Raw genomic sequence first — 7851 nt, forward strand, 5'->3', positions numbered from 1 at the left:
GACAACACCTGCTGGACAAGGACCCCTTTCCAGCCTGGATAGGTAACTATCACGCCCCCACCCCCTCTTCAACCAAGGACTTGGACTCTGCTTCTCTTCCCTACCTGGACTGCAACCCTTCCACTGAGTCTCTTTTCCTGCTGCCAGTGTGTGTGTGTGTGTGTGTGTGTGTGTGTGTGTGTGTGTGTGTGAACCAATAACTTCATGGGGCTGTGTGGTGTATTGTCTGTTTAATAAAACTGTTATTTGGACCCCTAAATTGGGTTTTGCTTTACTATGGTTCAGCCCTGCTCCAATCTCTGCTCCTCGCCCCTCTAACTTCTGTCTCATTTCTCCCTCTCCTGCTTCTGGCTCTGCCACCTCCACCACCTGTTCTGAGCTCCTCTCTGCCTCCAAACCCCCTGTTTTTTGCCACTGTCTTATCCCCACTGCCCTTTCCTTTTCCCCTGAGCAACCAGGTTTCTGCCTCAGTTTCTTTCCTGGCTGTCTCCTCCTTGCCACCACTTATCTGCCCCCCCCCCAAAATAGCTCAGCTGTCTGCTTCAGTTTCCAGCCCCAGTCTACCTTAAGTAATCCCAAGCCTCAGTTCCTCAGCCAGCTTCTCTGTAGCCCACTGGTTCTAATCCTGGTTCTGGCAACTTTCACTCCCTACACTTCAACTCTCTCTCTCTTGCCTGAACCTTTCCCCAAGTATCCCAGGTACCCCAAGTACACACATACACACTGTACCATCCATCTTAGGAACTTACCTGTGTGTATGGGTAGGTGGGTTGTATGTGTGTGAACTGGTGAGTGTGTGTGTATATATGTGTGTGTGTGTGTCACTGTGTGCATGATATACGAATTACTGATCTGTGTCTAACTTTTGGGGTGTATAGTGTATGTGCTTGAATTGGTGATAGGTATGCATGTGCCTAGGCTGGTTTGGATGTATACGTGCCTGGGCTGGTAGTGTGTGTGTGTGTGTGTGTGTGTGTGTGTGTGTATGCACCTAATTGATTTGTGTGTTTGTATATGTGCAATTGTGTCACACCCTCCTGTCTAACAGTGCACTATTGAGATCCTGAAAGTTGGCCTGACCCCACAGGGCAACAGTACAATGCTGCTTATGTTGTATAGACATAGCATTAATCTCCATTTGATGTAAGGACCTTGTTGCACATTACATTTAGTGTGTGGTAATTTTAACTAGTGTTAAAATTAGCCCATGTTTTGAGCAGTCACATGTTAAGGGTTAATGCTTTCACTAGCATGCATTGTTCTGACCTGCTCTTAGAGGGATGGCAAGTAGGGATATGGCTAAGAGCAAAGTTGACTGTGCCTGTCCAGCTTGTCTTCTCTTAGGGGCAGGGTGGTGGCTCAGACTGCAGATAGTTGGGGCCTGCCAGCTCCTGCCTCGGCCCTGCTGCCCTCTACTACCCAGATCCAGGCCACTATCCCCCCACCCCTCTGGCTTGGATTGAACCTGCTGCTGTCCCCTTTTCCCCCCAGCCCACCAGAATAGTGCCTGGAGCTGCAGGCGGGGGGAGGGGCAGTGAGCAGGGATCTACAGTTTGGGGGGGTGGGAGTTGTCCTAACCTGGACCAGTGGGGGGTGGAGGGTGGTGTGCCCCACTTCCTGCCTGCATCAGATGCTCTGTGCTACCTGCGCCACCCACCTCTGGATCAGACCCACTGTGCTGCCCCCCGCCATGCTGCCAGATCAGGCCTGACCCCCTTTGAAACTCCCAGCTCCGTCCTCATGAAACAAGCAGGGAAGGGGAACCCACCTGCTGCTGTTGCTGCTCTTTGGGCTGGGCTCATCTTATAGACCAACTGAATCAGATGCATAAGCTCTGGTGAGCAAGGTGAAGTGAGCTCTTGTTCAGGAAAGCTTATGCATCTCTGATTCATTTAGTCTAGGAAGGTCAAGGTAACTTTGCTTGTTAGCTAGTGCAGTTTTTGTTGTTGTTGACATCATATGCTGATTGCATTGTCTTCTAAAGATAAGTTTCTGTTGATTCTCCATTTTCAGCTAAACGTTCCCTTATCATTTTTCTCAGATACTTGTTTGGGTATTTTTAAATTATTCAAGCTTTGGGTTTGTTGAATCTTTCAGGTCATTGCTACCAAAAGAGATAAGAAAGTTTATTAAGTGCGCACATATAATGATGTTGGGGGGAAAAATAGATGGAGAGTGTTTGTCTATCTTATCTTTATTCATGAAGCCCTTGAGGTGATGGAAAAGGGTACCAGGAATCCACGCAGGCTGTCGACTCATCCAGACACATTTAACTTCGTTCGTCCTGGTTGCCTTAGCTAATGCACATATAGGGCTGTGCCAAGCCTTGTACTTTGCTTACCTTGCATTATTAATGTTATCAAAAGGGCTTACATTTGTATGCTATTGGCTGAGGTAAGATAGGCACTGTTGTATCTCCACTGAATGTATTCACTGCTGTGACATTGTAACTCCCTGAATGATATTAGTATTGAGTAGGCACAGCTGGAGCAAACCAGTATCTGGTATTTTCCAGAGCTGCCAATGGCTGCAGTCCAGAACTAAAAGCGCATTTCAATTTTACATTATAAAAATAATTTAACCAGTTATCTGGGGACATTATACCTAGAAAAGTCAAATAAGCAGTGTTTATTAACTCTTGTGGGTTTGTCATGAGTTTTGCAGTAGTTAGGGTATTTTTTTTCTTAAAGCGCCCAACAGTTAGAATCAAAAGGCATCATGAAAGACTAAGCTTTCATTTTAGAAAAAGTAAGTTTGTAACCATCACCTTTGCATTTTCAAGGCTTTCTCTGTAAAGTGAGTGCAGCCTGAGGGCACAAAAATTAGATGTCAGTGAAAAAGAGCTTCAAGCTTATTATTTTTTCTCCTCTTGATTTCATGATTTTTATGCTAATCTCATGATTTCCAGGCCTGATTCATGAGTTTTGTGTTCTTGGGGATGACACATGCTGCAATTAGATATACATTTGCATACCATCCTTTTCAAATGTTGTGTATTGTTACCTGTTAGCTGCGTACTTGAAACATGATGATCTATTTAATGTCTTCTGAGACCAATTCTAAACCTACAGTTATTGGAAGCTGTGAACATGACTGTGTGCAGATACTGTTCCAGTGTGTACACAGTCATGGGGTAAAGGAGGTTTGAAACTAACATATTTACTTGAATAGAAGACCACCCTGATTATAAGACAATATTCCCAATAATTAGATTCCATATATGGAAGATTTATAAATTTGTTATACTTTTCCAGGTATAGAAATTAATTATTAGAGGTTTGCCTTGAGTTTGTCCCCCTTCCAGTGCTACAGCAGGGAAAATAAATGGGGGTGGGGTGGGGCAGGTAGTCCATTTGCTCCCTGCTTCCCCCAGCCTTTTCTCCTGGCAGCCCCTATCCTTACTGTCAGACCTCACTATCCCTGAGCACAAATGAGGAACAAATTTGAAAACAATAACCTTGAAGATGAACATTGTAACAATTTGCATATAGTACCCATATACTTAATTCATCCAGAATTGGTGTATTCCTCCTTCTGTTTGAAACTGCTGCAAGTTGTAGCACAGGTACTCCATAAACATACTTTTAAGCAGCATGTTAGCACCTACTTATATATGGTAGAAACTATGCATGTTATTAACCCAAAGGCAAAGATTTACCACAGTTTATTGGGCTGACCCCACCAGAGTCAACAGAACTTCAGGACTGCTCAATTTGTGTGTGTACTCCAGATACCCCCCATAAAGTATCCATGTGTTAATTAGCTCCTACTTGTGACTGGAACTAGGTGTCCTCCAAAAATGTATATGCAGGTGAGGAATTGCAGGACAACCTGATCTGGCTTCACCTCATGGGTGGAGAGGCGCTAAAGGGGAAAGACACTGATTCGTATGTGCCAGCCTGAGACAGGGGAAACAGAAGGTTCCTGAATGAACTGTTTGGGGCCCCTTTTGGTGATGTTTGTGAGGCATTTAAGGCTGGTGAAGAAACAAATCATTGGAATGGATGCAGCTCAGCCGTGGGAGAGAAGGGGAAGTAATAATATATGCAGTGTAGTGGCTCACTATGACTTGAAAAAGAGTCAGTGCTGAGGGAGACTGCATTTAATGATCACTACGGTGTTATTCAGACATGAATAACCTATGTTTGCCCAATGTAGACCTACCTGCATCTAATTAACTTCATAGTTGGCTTCCGTTGCTGAATACATGTTTTTTGGCAGTGGTTTGTACAAGCTGATTCATCAGATACCAAACTAAACCTCTTATGCATACACCATGATACAGAGGATTGATGGTAGCCTACTAATGATAGTATATTTAGTGAGACTTCCTTGTATACAATTATAAGATGATCTTAAACTAAGATTGCTGGGGGACAGGGAAACATTGACTGAAGCATGCCCAGAGACTGGCACACAAGAAAGCTCTGAAGTTGGGGACACTAAGAGAGCCACTCTTGCAAGAGCTGAGGGAATAGTTCTCCCTCAGCATGAGAGGAAATCAATGGTCTCAACTGGAGGCCTGTATACTAATACCAGGAGCATGGGGAACAAGCAGGAGGAGCTAGCCCTCCTACTCTCCAGTGGGCATTATCATCTAGTAGGGATTATGGAGATCTGGTAGAACGTAGCCATAGAGGGCTACACCCTGCACAGAAGGGACCCAGTAGGGAAGAAAGGTGGAGGTGTTGCTCCCTAAGTGTGGGAGAAATACACTTCTTGGAGGCTGATGTCGGCTCCAAAGAAGAGCAGCTCAAAACCCTTTGGGTCAAAGTACGGGGGAGGGGGTAGGGAACATGGTGAGAGAGACCTAACTAGGTGTATACTACCGACCACCAAACTAGGGGGAGGAGCTCAATCTGGTGTTCTCTCAAGATCTGGCAGAGGCTGCACATGCATGGGACGTAGTTATCATGGGCGACTTCAACTACCCGGACATCTCTTGGGAGGAGCACGCGGCTAAGTTGGATCAGTCACATTGCTTCCTGACATGCATCAAAGAGCTCTATGTGACTCAGGAAGTGCACGGGCCAACCAGAGTTAATGCTCTCCTAGCCTTGATCTTGGCCAAAGGAGACAATCTGGTGAGCAACTTGAATACAACCTGGGCGACAGTGACCACAAAACCATCATGTTCACTGTCCATCACAAAGCAGGGAAATTAGCTAGCAGGGTTGAAGTTTTGGACTTCAAAAAAGAGAATTTCAACAGGCTCAGGGCAATAGTAGAGGAAATGCTGCAGGATCAGGGACTGAAGAAAGAGGCATACAAACAATAGAAGCTTGGGACAGTCCCCAAGGAGGACTATACAACAATGGTCCGCACTTTTAGGGAGCAGATTAGAAAGGCTAAGGTGGTGACTGAATTTTGACTAGCAACAGAAATCAAGGACAATAAGAAATCCTTCTTTAGATATGTAGGGAACAGGAGGAAAGCAAATGGAAGTGTGCGGCCATTGCTTAACAACTCGGGACAGCTGTTTACCGACACTCAGATGAAAACTGAACTGAATGAGTATCTTGCTTTGGTATTTCACCGGACTCAGGGAAAAATCATAACAGATAAGGTTCAGAATGGGCATGGTGGGAATGACCACCTTCCTATTGTTGACATTGAGCTGGTGTATGATCAGTTAGAAAAGTTAGATATTTATAAGTCAGTAGGACTGGATGAACTTCATTTGAGAGTGCTGAAGGAGCTGGCCAAAGTCATCGTGGGACCTCTGGCAAAACTCTTCCAAAACTTGTGGCACTTGGGGGAGGTCCCTTAACATTGGAAGAGGGCCAACATTATGCCCGTCTTCAAAAAGGGGAGGAGAGAGGACCCAGGCAACTATAGGTCAATTAGCTTAACTTCTATCCCAGGGAAAATCCTGGAAAAATTCATCAAGGATTCTGTGTGATATACCTACAGAAGGTAGGATTCTGAATGACAGACAGCATGGCTTTGTTGCAGGCAGGTCTTGTCTTATCAATCTCATCTCCTTCTATGACCGGGTAACTCACCACTTGGATAAAGGAGATTGACATTGTATACCTAGACTTCCAAAAGGCCTTTGATCTGCTATCCCATGATGTTTTCAAGGGAAAATTGGAGAATTGTGGGCTTAACTGCTCAACAGTTAGGTGGGTAGGAAGCTGGCTGTGGGGTAGGACCCAGAGAGTTCTAATGAACGAATCTGTGTCATTCTGGTGAGAAGTGGCTGGTGGTATCCCTCAGGGTCCATGCTTGATCCAGTGCCTTTCAACATCTTTATCAGTGATTTAGATGTGGGGGTGAAGAGCTCACTGGCAAGTTCGCGGATGACACTAAGTTATGGGGGAGCATGGTCATGCTTGAAAATAGTCTACAGAAACAGGCAAACCTACATAGGCTAGCAAGTTGGGTGGATCGGAACCAGATGAAGTTCAACACTGAGAAGTGTAAAGCACTCCAACTGGGGATGAACAGTCCTTAACATACCTACAGACTCAGCGGCACCAAACTGATGAGCACCATGACTGAAAAGGACCTAGGGGTAGTAATAGGCCATAGTATGAACATAAGCTATCAGTGCGATGCTGTAGCCAGCAGGGCAAACAATACTCTGGCATGCATCAACTGATGCATCTCAAGCAAAACCAAGAAAGTGATTCTTCTGCTTTACTCAGTATTGGTGAGACCGCAGTTGGAGTAGTGCATCCAGTTCTGGGCACTGCACTTCAACAAGGACGTGGAAAACTTAAGAGAGTTCAGAGAAGAGCCACCTGTACGATCAGAGACTTGCAAGGCAAGCTATTTGAGGAAAGTCTGAGGGACCTGGGACTCTTCAGCCTAAAAAAGAGAAGGCTGAGAGGGGACTTGGTAGCAGCTTACCACTACATCATGGGAATACATCAAGGGCTCGGTGAACAACTGTTCACCAGGGCACCCTTGGGGAAACCCAGAGTAATGGCCAGAAATTCCTGGAAGACCGTTTCAAGCTTAACGCTAGGAAAAACTTCTTCACAGCTAGGGTGTCCAGATTGTGGAATAAACTCCCTTCAGAGGTGGTGCAGTCACCTACCCTGGAAATCTTCAAGAGGAGACTGGATGGTCACCTCATTGGGGTCACCTGACCCCAGTTGTCTTTCCTGCCTAGTGCAGAGGGGCTGGACCCAATGATCCTGTGAGGTCCTTTTCCAGCCCCTAACAATTTATAAATCTATGAGGGGTATTTTTCCCAATGCCTATGAGGGGGTGGGGAACGGACCGTGTCTTGTATTTGAGTAAATATGTTATTTTTCCCTGTGTTGTAATGTTGTGTTTCAATGTTTTTTTACCATAAAACTAAATTAAATTCCTTATTCTCATCCCAGTTCTCTATGAGCCCCGCTGTACAGATTTGGATAATGTGGCCATGGCTGGGAGGGATGATGAATTTGTGGCCAGGACCTGGAATTGTCAAGAGTTCATACCTGTGCTCTTCTGCCTTGTAGAGCTTGGCCCACCTACGTAAGAGAGGAGATAATTGATTGGGTCCCATGGAAGCATATCTACGCACAGAGGTTTTTTTTAATTTCTTCTTGGACTATAATGAGTATTTCTATAATGTATGATCTCTGCCTAATGTATAAGGAATGCATGATGGAGTCTGACGAAGTTTGTATTAACATAACTTTTTCTTGGCAGCATTATGCTGTAGGTGTGGTTCGTTAAATATACACATGTATATTCCTGTGGACATGCAATATAGAGGCAATCTTCAGTGTAGGAAGTTTGTCAGGTTATAAATGAATTAATCATGACCTTTTGATTTCCTGACTTGCTTCCAGTGGAATCAATGATGTAAGTCGGCATAGATCCACCTGATTTAGAATGAACTTTATGCTG

The sequence above is a fragment of the Alligator sinensis genome, unplaced genomic scaffold (genome assembly GCF_000455745.1).
Source record: "Alligator sinensis unplaced genomic scaffold, ASM45574v1 scaffold432_1, whole genome shotgun sequence".
Lineage (NCBI taxonomy): Eukaryota > Metazoa > Chordata > Crocodylia > Alligatoridae > Alligator > Alligator sinensis.